The sequence below is a fragment of the Nothoprocta perdicaria genome, unplaced genomic scaffold (assembly GCF_003342845.1).
Source record: "Nothoprocta perdicaria isolate Ctin4 unplaced genomic scaffold, notPer1 scaffold_138, whole genome shotgun sequence".
Lineage (NCBI taxonomy): Eukaryota > Metazoa > Chordata > Aves > Tinamiformes > Tinamidae > Nothoprocta > Nothoprocta perdicaria.
In genome coordinates, this window is record NW_020454516.1 from 1,053,058 (window position 1) to 1,066,425 (window position 13,368).

Here is a 13,368-nt window from a genome sequence, read left to right on the forward strand (position 1 = left end):
ATGGAATTCAGAAAAGACAAATCAATAGATTTCGATCACTGTRTGTGTGAGGATGTTCTGGACAAAGCCTAGGTCCTTGTAGGGCGAGTATTAGAAGGTTGGGACCTAAACAGTTTATGGATCTATAGCAATGCAAGGAAAACCTGTCTTTTCAACTGTGTCATCTTATTTGAAGCGCTTTAATTTTTGATGACCTTAATTGAAGTCCTGATATGTGCAAATTAAATGCTTTGGGCATAGAAAGTCACTTACTGCAGGCGTCGGGATGCTCTAGGACTGTCTTCCCTTGCCTCAAATATTTTCGTTTTGCCTAGGTAAAGGCAGTGGATGAAGGCTATTAATAAACCTGAATTATCCACCTAAATCTAAATCATAGACTGATGCCCAGTCCTGTGCATTAGCCACAACACTGACTTTTTAATACTTGGAACATGAATACTGGCTTTTTCAAAAGTAAATGTAGTTTTCTGAGAGCCAAAGTTTGTTTTTACCTCAATTTTTCGAAGACTAGAGAGACTCCAAATCAGTAGATACTTCATTGCTGTGGAGGTTCAGCCCCTTGTGAAGAAATGTCATTTTATTTAGTTATTYATTTTTTACCATTGCTCATTTTTATGCAAAAGGTTATTTTCAGTTTCTAGATAATAATTTTACGTGAGTATATACCTGATCTCCGTACAAACATGACTCTGGATAGCCATTCATTAGAAGGAAAATATTGCTATGAGCTATCAGATTTTAAGAGTATCCCTTAACTTACTCTATTTAATAGGAATATTCAGAAAAGCAGAAGAATTCCTGAGAACATAACACCTCAGGTAAAGCAAACCAAAAAGATTTTTTTGTTGTGTTTCAAAGGAAATCATCCTTTCAGGGGAAAAAAAAAAAATAAAAAGGAGTTTATTTTTAAGAGAATTATTGTCTGTCAGGGCACATAGTTTGCTCACAGTTGCATATTACACCTCACAAATCAAAACATTGCATGCAGAAGGCAGGTAGAGATACTGAGATTCTTGTGTGTGATAGGATGCCAACATGAAAATTGAAGTTATTTTGTTTAGAGAGAGTAATAATTTTGTTTTGAATAAAGTGAAGAGAAAATAAGGCAAGGCTACTCCACTGGTTTGAGCAAAGCAGCTTTCTGTTTTAAAAATTATCATGATCTTGAAAAGCAAAATTGTGTTCAAGGTGAGGTGCAGGTTTGTATGAAGAACAGTGGGAAAACATCCTTTTTTCATTTTTTTAGTACTTTTGGACTCCTTTTCAGTTAGAGTGCACASTACAAAAGAATAACAGAAATCAAATGAATTGCAGTGTTTAAATTTAAACTCTTTAGCAGATRCGAAAATGTAGGGATCCAAAATATGCAGCTATGTGGATTTGATTTGCACYACATTCTGTAATTTTGTGTCAAGTTGAACAACAGGCGTAACACGGTAAGGAAGTTTTTCTGTAATGGTTTCAAGGGTTCCCTTGCTACCTGAGTCAAATATTTCTGCATGATGATGTTTTATGCTCCCTTACAAGGGAAAATTGAGCTCTCAAATTAGATAATAACACAATAGCTTGTGTTTATGGGGATTCCAGCAGCCGAACTCTTCAAATGAAAATCTCCCCTGTGAATAAAAGGTTTCAAGGCTGCAGCCTAATTGATTCTGTGCAAAGAGCTATCAAATGCCTGATGTGAGCAAAACGTAAGGCCATCCTCTAATTTCTTAATTTGAGGAGTTTTGATGCGACTTGTACTTAAAGTTAGCATTAAGCATRGGAAAAAAAATGCAGCCTTTCTCCCTTTAATCTATCTCTGATTAACCAACATTTACAAATGCAATAACAYGTTTCAGATGCTACTCATATATTTTTATCTTGGGGTAGGTCTGTTGGCTGAAACATGCATAGCACGATGCAGCGCTGCGCTACCTGATGGTAAATCACCTCATTTTTGGATTTCCTTTAGGTATAAGGGTCATTTCCTTTGATATAAGATGGAAATACAACCGAGGGTAAGATGGATCAAACCTATTGCACAGTTGCTCTGCTTTCTGTCTTGTTTCTTCTCGTGGCTAGTGTAAATATCCGCCTGTAACTACTTTGAWCTGCTAGAAACGACCTTTCTACATGTACAATTAACTCAACAAGTGACTATGGGTTTGAGACAGGAGGTGGCAGCCTTGAGTAGCAACTCACTGCTCATTATTTAAACCCAGATCCTAGTAGAAAGAGGAGCTGTGCAGAGGTAACTCAGGTAACTCCTATCCAAGCCCTTGTTCTTAAATGCTGAAATGGCAAGCAGCCTCATTATTAAAGGTGGCAGCAGCTTGAATTGCCCTTTTTGCCTTAACAAAGTGTAACAGTTTAACTGTTGCAATGTGGGGTTATGTCAGTTTTCTTAGATTTTGTAATGTTTAGGCTAATATCTCTAAAGGGAAAGACTGCGAGGTTTTGGAGAGGCAGAATTTACGCTGTCCCATTCTCTTCTGGGCTTCTTTCTTGCCTTATTAGGGAAAATCAACTTGCAAACAAGAATAATCTCCAATAAAATATTGCACTAGTTAAATAATATGTATATCAACGTTTAGAGCTTTTTTGAAGTCTTCGGGAAGGGCAGGGGATTATCCAGTGCCTGTGATCTATATGCAGATTGCAAGGTACTCGCATCTCCCTAATGAACTACCACAAAGTAATTTTGTTAAAAATGTCAAGCTGAAATTCTCCAGTCAGTGCAGATCCTTGCACTTAGCCCAGCCTTAGCACAAAGGGGAACGCGATGACATAATCATTCTTTCCCGATGAAAATGTTTTGTTGGAAAAAGACAAAGATTAAATGAATCACTGTAGCTACTCGTAACATCCACTTTTAATCTCTTTGGAGAATGTGAACAGTTCTGTTCCCTGGGATGATCAAAACGTAGCCAGGGTGTTTCTCTAGCATTGCTTTCTTCGGTGGGTGTTCATTGTAGAAATGTGGGTTTTAGTTTGTTTTTATGAATTTTGTATATTTGTGGATTGATTTTTTTTTTCCTCCTGCTCTAGAGTCTCAGCTCTTAAGAATATGTATTCTGGTCCAAAATGTCAGTTGAATTTCTTTTCATTCTTTTTCTAGACCTTCTGTTTGTGAAGAAAATGTTGGTAACACAATTTCAAATGTGACATGAAGGCTCAAAAACATGGGGACAAAATAAAAACCCCTTTCCTCCCCAAAATGCCTATTTTCAAACTTATTTTCCTTGTTATTTTCTGGGGAGGCCTAACGAGAGGCATCCCCAATGCTGCCTTTTGTACAAACTGTGAATATGTGAATGCWGCTGAGGATCATGCAGGTTTGCAGCCCAGCCAAAAGGGTGAATTACAGCCCCCAAAGCATGAGCAACACTGATGCACACCAAAAGTCCTCCTTTAAAAATCCACAAAGCAGCAAAGCCTTTGAWTAGGATCAGTTGTAACTCTGCTCAGAGAGTATACATGGGTATAAAGTGCAGGGATAAGCCTCAGTCCCAAAGAGAACTAATTTCCCATGCTTATTTTTGTTTCATCCAAGCCTATGGACMTAAACCACCTTTCTGTGTGCCCCCGTGGCTGGAGTGCTCGAGTGGAGCTGCACGGACACGGCGCAGTCTGCATGCACGGATGTGAACGCAGGAACAGGTTTGGTACAATGCCCACGTCCTGTTAGAAGAGCTTGTCAGGAAAACTTGTGTTTAATCTTCTCATTAGGCAAACATTTTCTTAGGTTTGCATAAGCAGTGGCCCAGCCGGGGCTTCCATACAGTCCTTTAATAACGAACAGGGCGTGGTGCCTGAATTTCCTCCCAGGCTTTTCTCCCATCTGTCTAGCAGGAGTCATTTATTCCTCGGCTAAGATCACCACTTGCTTTGTTTCTCCACCTCCTTCATCTGGGGGAGATAAGTCAGTGAATKAAGAGCTGTCTTTTTAGTCCATAAAGAGGGGTCCTTTGAGCCTGATTCCCTAAAAAAATATGGCTTATGTGATCATGCTSCTCTGTCCCAACATCTGTGCTAATAATATGGGCTCCACCTTGACCRTTTCACTTAGAACAAAGGGACAGAGGATTCCAGCCTTCCAGCTTCCTATCCGTTTTATGAAAACGGGTTGCAGGGAAGAGGATAGAGATCCTAGTACTGCCTTCTGCAGAGGGAAAAATCTGTCCTGCAAACTCATTTCTTCCGACTGAAAATTCATTCAAGCTCCCCTCTCCAGGCAGCCAATCTTCACTGCTTGCATTGCTCACACATTAGGTGGAAATAACTCTAACTTGGGTGGGCAAGGCTACCAGGAGSGAGGCATGGGCAAGTCTAAGTATTCCTTTGGCAATTCTGCAATGAGAAGACAGCAATCACAATGTAAAAACTTGTTTTTTCCCTATGCGGAATATGCAGTTCCTCTCACATGGGGATGTGGTAGCAGGTTGCAGTTGTCATGATGGCTTTTTTGATCACTCGGTCTTAAACGGTGCTGTATCATTCTGAAGGAATGAACTTGGTGATTTAGAGGTATTGAGCGCAAATGATTTTCCTAAGTGAATGTAACTGCTGTTCTGTATATGAGTTTAAACTAAGCTTTTTTTGTATGTGAGCTTTAAACTAAGCTTTCTTTAATGTTCACACATTCAGTGTCATGTTTCTGGAACTAGAGAACAAACCAAAAGTATATGCTCTATGAAAAAGTGCAGTAATCATGGGCCTTATCGTATGTGCAGTGCAGAAGAAATAGGGTTTCCTCTTTTGCCTGTGTAGTTTTGAAGTCCAAATGACTCCTTTGGTTTCTTGATTTTCTTAGGAAAACAGTAGCTGCAGCCTTGCTTAATATGGGGCAGGGAAAGAAGTTTCATTCAAGATTCAGATGTGCAGAGGAAAGACTTCCCATCCACAGCTCCTGGGTCCTCCTCGTAGCCATCTCCTGACCCATGAGCAGAGCAAGTTTTGTGAGTTCTCCCTAATTCACATTAAAATAACCTGGCCAATTTTTCTTAAACAGTTTAAAATTCTGTTCTGAGATACGYCAGATGCCCTTGCCTCCCCTGCTTTAACAATACTCCCATAAACTCTTCTATTGGCACATCTGGGGAGTGGTGAGGAACTGGCATTGTAAATTCYCTCCCTTGGCACTGCCAGGATTAGGGAAGACACCAGTGTGTGACATGAAAGCTTGCACAAGAATAGGGCAGCGGCAGGCAAGACTTCTGCCTCCACAAAGTAAAAGGCCTGAATATCCAAGCTCAGCACACAGAAAAACAAGAATGGAGGCACTTTTACAGCTAACAGTAGTGAGCCATCTAAGGTGTCTTACACTGAGAAAAATTCTAGGTAGATGGGATGAGCGGATCTGGGGATGTATTGAAGAGTTTGGGGCCCAAAGACCTGTTCTGAGGTCCTCATTAAATATAAATTACAGTTTTTAAGGGAAAACCTCAGGCTGTGAATGTCATGTTAGAGAATTCTAGTTCTTTGTGTTGTAGAAAAATCCACGAGAATTGAGCAGGTAGGTCCGGGAGCAATGGACTCCCTGAAGCCTGCTTTCCCAAGGATTGGTGCTGCATAGCAGAGTCTTTCGTGGCTGGTTAGGGACAAGCTCTGATCTCAGTTTTTCCCCTGGCCTGGATGGTCTTTGCATCTGAAGCTATTTGAGGAAGAAATGAGGGCAGTGGAACAGGCACTCGTGCACAAAATGCAATGACRTAGGCCTTTTTCTCTGAGGAAATGGGAACAGTTAGAGAAGGCACTTCCCCAAGCATGGTGATTTCCAGCCCTGCCGAGCTCCTCTCAAACCTACATTGTTCCTGTTGGCACAGAAAGGGTGAACAGAAGCAGCACTGCAAGTGCTCGCATTTTGTTGCCCTTGAAGCTCCTTGGTAAAGAGTTTACAACACTGTACTTTTGCAGGGGATTTTTTAATTATTATTTAGTGCCACTGTGTTTTACTTATTTATTATTTATTTATTATTTATTATTTATTATTATTTTATTTATTATTTTGTGCCACATAGCGCCAGTGCATGGGAAGGCTGCTTTTTCTGCCAGTGAAAATGAGCAGACTGACCTGTTGAGGCACCGCAGTCCCACCACGGGGCTGCACACAGCAAGGTGCTGCTTTCTGAAGAACTCGGAACTAACTGGCACAGTAAAATGAGCAGCGCTGAAAAGTTCAAGCATCTTGTCCCGCCGACGGTCAGTATTCAGCAAAGAGCAAATTCCTGAAATGATTTGTTCCATGTCATGTTCCACGACACCCGTTTCAGGGTAGATGGAATCAGCCCTCAGAAGGAGGCAGTGTTGCTGTCTCTTATGTGCAACTACCATCRCAGTGTTTTAAATAAATCCCAGTCTAAACAGCATATCCAGCTTTTTCTCGCTGAAAGCAAGTGCAAATACAGTCAGTATTTGCAAATGCAAAATTCTGCAGAAATGGAAATCGCTCTTCTATATTTCAGCCCATGCCACGGGGAGGCAGGAAGATTTCTTTGCAATTTCTTTGTTGCAATCTCGCCACTAAGAGCAAAGTGCTGATGTGGCTGTGCGTTTCTTGGAAACCCTCTTCCTCTTGCTGCTTCCTGTTCCCTCCTCAAGCCCTTGTGTTGCAGATGAGAACGGGGGCCCCTATAMACCCCCTTGGTGCTTGCTGGAGTGCAACAAGTCGCAGATGGGTGTCACTTGCCAGCCTAAGGGAATGGGGAGCAAAAGCGGGGCAGAAAGTTTTCTCTCAGCTTGTTCTGAAGCTTTGGCCCCGCTGCACCCTGTGGTAACACCYGTAGCCTTCACAGATGCTCCTTGGCTTTAAATTTAATGATTAAATTGAAGAGGAGGCGTTGCCAGCGTGTGCATTTGAATGCTGCTTTGGCGTAGGCTAGGGCTCGTTCACATGTCTGAATTTATAGAATTTCGTTTGCCAGGGTTTGGAGGGGGGACATACTGCTGTATATATTGATTGGACACCTCACCTCAGTGGCTTTATTTCAGAAAGTTTTTATGCCAAACGCAATGCAGTGCGCTCAGAAGCCAGAGAGGACCTGCTAGGAGCTGGATGTCTGTCCTTAAAGCCATTTGTACTTTCTGTTTTGTGACCTTGGCAGCTCCGTATTTGGGAAAGTTGTGCCCGTGCCACCTGCACCTGCGAGCTCTGCCATGCAGCAGCAGGTCACTTCCTTCCCAAACATGTCTGGCTCCTGATACCAGTGGGAAATTGGCAGCTCTTCTATGAAAGCAATTCCTCTTCTGGCTTTTCCTCGAGATAGGAAAGGAGTTGTTGTTGTGTCAGAGCTCTCYTGCCTGCTGCGTAACTGCTTTCTCAGTCATTCAAAGCCAGTTTGTCTGTAGAATATGGCAGCATATCTTGTAATGTGTATTATATTATATTACCCYGAGATAATTTTTTTTCCAGTATCATGGGTTAATTCTAAACAAAACTGYACACTCAAAGGAGAAAATATTTCCCTTCTGTTGCCTCAGGGCCTGTGTTTCTTCCTTCTTTCTCTGAAGGAAGAGAGTGTGGAATAAAGTTGCTATCTGTGACATGGGGTAAGAATCAACATAGTGGGATTTAAATGTTCTTTTCCCTCCATTTCATTGTCAAATCCAAAAGGTGAGAACTGGATGAACACGGAGCTGCTCTCCAGCTCTTCTCCATAGATGCTGGAAGCTGTCGCATCCTCGGCATTATAAGGGATCCTTAAGGCAGCGGGTAAGGTGAGAGGAGGTGGCAATTTTGGGGTTGCCTCTTGACAGCATGAAACAGCAGCATAAAACAGTATGAAACAGCAGCATAAAAGAGTATAAAACAGCTGCATTGGCCCTGCAAGTGGTTCAAAGCCACTGCCCTCCATCAAAGCGAGGGAGTTTATTGTATGCAGTGTGTTTCCCCAAATACGCTCAGTCTTCCTCTTCCCATCAGCTCCTGGAAATCAAGTGGGTCGTATGTATCTGTCCATGCTTTCATGTAGACTTGCCAGTGACACAGGTAATCCTGTTTCTCTTAAAATCAAGGTAAATATCTCTGTGTTCTGTCCATCTGTTCCAGACCCCAGCAGCTCGCTCATCACCATGGTGTTGGAACAGGCTGGCACACAAACAGCAATCAGCTGTTATTAGCGTAATACTATTACTTGGTCCATAAACCTAATATTGGCAGAGATGGTAGCCATCACACACGGTGAGCTAGTTTCTCAGCAGATGAACTGTGATAATATTCTGGGTTAAAATCAGTAARAGGAAGCTGTAAAGATTTATTTCAGAGTTGAACAGCCACCGTTTTTTAATCCCTAAKATTTAAAGGGCTAATTTATGCAGATCTAGTTAAACCAATAGCCCGTATGTATGCAATTTTCCTTACCCTTTCTTAAGCAGAATAAATTCCTGACCTATTTTGCAAGCTTCTTTACTGAGGCTTCTRTACGGAAATAAGATGGAGCCTTTTCAGGTGGCAGTGTCATTACCAGCGTGAAGCAAAAGTGAAACAAAACCATTAAAGCTCCTGGGCTGCGTATACAAAAACATTTGCTTGCTTTAGACGGCAAATTCCTGCTAAACTAACATTTCTGTGGGCAATTACAGTGTGTATATCAGTGCTGCAATAACAAAAAGGAATGCCCTTATCTGGGCTGCTTGTGATTGTGGCAGTCGACAGAAGGAGATTGTGTGTGTCCCAGTCTGACACACCTGAAGAGAACATTTTCCCTGAATATGAAACATAATGGCCATAATATTGATTCAAACTCTATTTTCATTAATTGAGGGGGAAAAAAAGCCCTAAATAAAGCCTATAAAATAGACTAATTAAGTGCATTGTTAGGAACGCCGTTGACAAATGGGCTTCATAAGGGTGGAGCCAAACAGAAAAGGATAGAGAGGCCTGTAGGAATCTTGTTCTGAGTGGAAAGGATCGTTCCATACAGCTAAATACTGCCTTGAACACTGAGCTTTTGGCTGAGCTGTGGGAAGGAGTCTAAAGTACCAGGTGATTTTTCATGTGTCTAGGTACAGCGAAGGGCAAAGTGCAGCATATTTACCCTGTCATTCCCTTTTATCAGCATTAGTTATTAAGCAAGTAGTGGAAATTAAGATCAACCTTGACTTAAATATTCTATGGACATTTTGCTTTAGGTAAACTTCATGTATTCCATATATTCCTTCCATGGTCTGGTTCCCATGGAGGCACRCCAAACTTTCCTTCTGGATAAGAAAGGGAAATGTGTTTCTATCCATTGAGCAGGAAAAGAAAATATGTTTAATCTTGGCATAACTGCCATGAACAAAATGGTTGGAACTTTCTCGGAGTACCCTCTCTGGTACCAAACAGCAAAGGGAACACAGTTGTTCTGATTACTTTTTTCTTCAAGTGCTGTCCCATAGAATAAGCTTTCTGCCCCATGCCACTTAGGTTGCTGTTGATTTAAGTGTGACATTAGTGTGTTTTTTGGAACCATGTGTTTTAGGGGATTGTCTTTTGGGGCAAAAACCCCAAGCTTCCATCCCGGTGGAAGGATTGTGTTGGACAGCAGCTGAATCCAGGTAGGTAGTCTCATGTTTTCAAACTGTGACCTTTTCCACGGTTCAAAAGGAATCTCATTAGTTAAGAGCACAGGCAACACTTGCACTGTGTAGGGACTGGGTGCATTTAGCTGTGATTTAGGTGATCTTTAAATAAATTCTCTTAAGAAACCAGGAGCAAGTAATTTCAGTTCACTGTGTTGAATAACATTCTCTCTAATTATTTTTCATTACAGCAGCCAACAGAATGCAAATAGTCTTCTAATTTCTTAGTGATGAATTTATAGCTCCTGAAATTATATATCTGTTCTTTCTCCTTTTGTGTGCTTTTAGGGAGAAACCAGAGCTGCATCATCACTGCCATTTCCATTTCTCCTTTGGTCTCAGGAGAAGGAATCTAAGGATGAATTAGTGCAGCACGACCAGCAGCCCTGCAAGAAAACACCCTACAGGAAACCCACAGGTGACTTATAGGCCACGCAGCTCATTCTTCACCCTCAGTGGTAAGCAGGGCCATAACAGGTCTGGGGAAAGCTGCTCCATATACCTGGAAACCAGTCTAATTAATTATCCACCTGCCTGTGGAATTTTGAATCTAACATTCTGTATCTTATAAATAAAGAACAAAAAAATTAATTTCAGATGAGAATGTTTTAGTCTTGAATCCTGCTTTTCTACCTCATTTCAGATATGTTTGCCTTGCCCTTTGCTTTTGGGGACTTTTTACATTTTTCAGTCATTGCACGGTGTTATTTAGTATTAACTTAGCACTCTTTCCTCATTCGGACTGGTTCCAGTGATATATGCTTGGAGGATTGACCTACAAGTAATTCGGGGTTGCTCTCTTGAAAATGAAATTCCTCTCCTGGCTTTAAGGGCTGCTTGCCTTACATATGTTGTGTAAAGACAAATCCTGAATACTTTGTRTCGCAGAAGAAAATTTCCACATTTAACTCATTCTTCAGTTTAATATCTTAATTTCAGCTATGTACAATCCAGATAAAGGATGCCTATTTGTTGCTGCCCTTAAGCACACCTATTTCAGKAAAGCAAAGCTAGGTTCGTTTTATTCTGCAGTCTGAATTTTTGCTTCTCATAAGGATTTTGCTACCGTAGTGGTTGATGTTTTACCACTTGAAACCACTGATTAATGTTCTTGACTTTTAGGCAGGGTGAAGCCTTTATTAATGTTGTTTTTTCTCAAAATCTGTTACCCACAAATGACTTAACTAGAGCAACAGTTGTAAATTCTTTGCAGTATCTCACAGCTCAGAAATTTTCTCTTTTTTCTTCTGCAAAGATTTCATTAAACTGACCTGCACCATCCTTTTCACAGGACTGTAATGTGTCCTTTGTATCCATGGCACAGATTAGGAGATTCAGTCTGAAATAACCGAGATAATACATAATCCTCAACTGCCATCTGAAGGATTGGTTACASATCTCTAAATTAGCCACAATTAGTACAGTCAGCGCTGTGTTAGGATCAAGATGAAGCCATCTCTCTTTTAAGAAATTATCCAAAGCCTGAGTTTCTTCTTTTTCAGCTTTTGTTACACTTCAGGATTGGTGCTGAATAACATCAATAAGAGATGAGCCCTATCTGCTTTTCTGTTGACTGTTAGTCCAATGCAGTGCACGACTTTCACCGAGGTTTAGTCTGCCAGCCAAGGAAGGTATGCAGCTATCTGCATTACTGATAGGATAAACCAGCTATGTGCCTTATTTTCACATCTTTCCAAATCCCACAGTAGGTGCTGAAGCCAAACCCTGGAGGTGAACTGCACCTCTTTACAGAAAGGTGCAGAGCAAAATGAAGCCCTGATGGAGAGCTCTTCTTGGCTGGCTCTTTGCTGCCAGTTGGTCTCTGTTGTGTTGCTGCTTGTAGGCATGAAAGGGAGCAGAGGAAGWGGGGACGAACAAGAAGAACTGCCTGGGCAGTGTGGGAAGTGGCTCCTGCTTTCCCTSTGTTTGTAGGCACTGTGAAGATTGGTGCTTCCAGAAAGCAGCGTGACGGGTGTTGGCAGACTGGGTGTCGCTGCAGCGGTGGGCCCCGCTCTCCTGGCATGCCAGCTAAGCTGCGCCTGCACGCACAAGGCACATGAGAAGAATTTGAGTAAGGGAGAGGTCAGGAAGGAGAATAACGGCACAAAAACTGGCTTTGAAGGAAAGGGATGAGCCCGTAGGAGGAAAGATGCAAGGAAGTATAGCTGCTGATGTGACTGGTTTGTATCAAGATGCATCTCTCTTTGCCCACTTTTGCCATATACATCCATGAGAAAAACACCAGCTCTTCGCTTACCAGGGAGGAACACTCCTCTAGAACCCTACAATCAACACCCACAAAACGCAGCAAAACAACCTCCGGCATTAAATCATCATCAGCGCTAAACAACATCCTGTGCCACGTGCAGGGCCGCCAGCGCAGCGGCACGAGTACGTGCCAGAGCCTTTGGGACGATAGAGCGGCGCGGGGACGGACGTCTTGAGCAAACAGCCACCTCGGCAGCGAGCAAATTCCAGGGAGCGCTTCCCTGCTGATCGCAGCCGGGTTGCAACACGCGTGAGTCAGAGGCAGGAGCCAACCCTGGGCAGTATCTGTGTATCTGGGTACTATGGTCCTTGCTGGAGCAAACGAGCTCCCTCTTGCTCCCCCGTGMTGCTGGGCCCTTTTCCGGGGTGCTTTTTCATAGCACCAGCGTTGGTGGCAGTCTGACCGGTAAGGAAGGGTTCCTGGAGCACCGGGAGAGCAGTGCCATGGGCAGGATCCCGGGTGGATATTCGGAGATGGTGACCTCAGAGGTTGTGCAATTGTGTCCCARAGGCAGAGCTGTCATTTTACAAGGAAACAAGCTGGCCAGGCCCTCAGCCGGCGCAGAGACAAGTGCATTGGCTCCGGTTCGAGCTCTGGGGATGACAGAAGATTATGATAAGAGATTCCCAGGATATAACGGATGAAATAAAGTGTAATTTATCTTTGGAATCCTTTTACCCTTGGGCTTTCTTGCCTTTCCACCTCGTGCGAATGGTAGAATTGTCACTGCTGGAAGTTTTTTGGGATGGAAACAGGTGGGACTGAAGCAGAGGATCAAACTAGACTCTTGGTGGCTCCTCCAGCCTCGTTTTTCTCTTCTTTTAGCGAAAGCACTCAGGTAATGTCCTGCAATCACAGTGTCTCATTGCTTCCTGWTGCTTGTGTAACAAGAGCGCTACCTGCCCCGACCCTCCTCTTCCTCCATGGCAGCTCGTGCGACGCCCTGTGACACACAGTGCCAGAGCACAGGCCCAAGACGAGGCGCACAGCTGGATATTGRCCATTTCCACCTGGTTTGCCCCCAACAAGCCCCATTAGGCCACCTGCTCCCATGGGAAGCAACATGGCCAAGAGCTCAGCTCTTCCAGTTGGCTCCAGAATCCCGTTTCCTTCATCGTTTGTGGTTTTCCARCCCCCTGAGTCTGGTTCTGCTGGGCCCGTCCCTCCCAGTGACACCCACAGGGCACAACCAGCTTCATCCTTGGACTTTGCTTTGCCCTTTTATCCTTAACTCCCTTTTATCGGGAGCTGAGAGGAGGGTTTGCCAGCASCCCCCTCTGCCGCAGCTGAAAGGGGCTGGTTCTGTTGGCAGGAAAGCGGCGGTCGTGGAAACGTGAGCTCTGCCGGAGGGTCGCGAGCGACATGACAGGGATCTGACGCCAYCGATAAGTCAAAATTTAATCAAAATAAGTCAAAACGCAGTCAAATAATAAGTCAAGGTTGATGCTCCCATCTGCGCAGCAAGAACTGGCCGCGATCGCTCAGCCTGGGGCAGCGGCCTGCCCCGCGCCCCGCCCCCGTGCCCTTTTTTGGGGACAATCCCCGAATCCCGC

At 43.3% G+C, this 13,368-nt stretch overlaps 2 long non-coding RNA genes across 2 annotated transcripts; both read left to right on the forward strand.

Moving 5' to 3' along the window:
- Positions 1-1,956: 1,956 nt before the first annotated feature.
- Positions 1,957-10,233, forward strand: LOC112942962. The gene is made up of 4 exons (XR_003248501.1): positions 1,957-2,003; positions 3,539-3,645; positions 6,006-6,186; positions 9,835-10,233. It is a non-coding gene; the product is annotated as an uncharacterized LOC112942962 (long non-coding RNA).
- Positions 10,234-11,060: 827 nt separating this feature from the next.
- On the forward strand, positions 11,061-11,321 carry LOC112942963. The gene is made up of 2 exons (XR_003248502.1): positions 11,061-11,177; positions 11,253-11,321. It is a non-coding gene; the product is annotated as an uncharacterized LOC112942963 (long non-coding RNA).
- Positions 11,322-13,368: the final 2,047 nt, after the last annotated feature.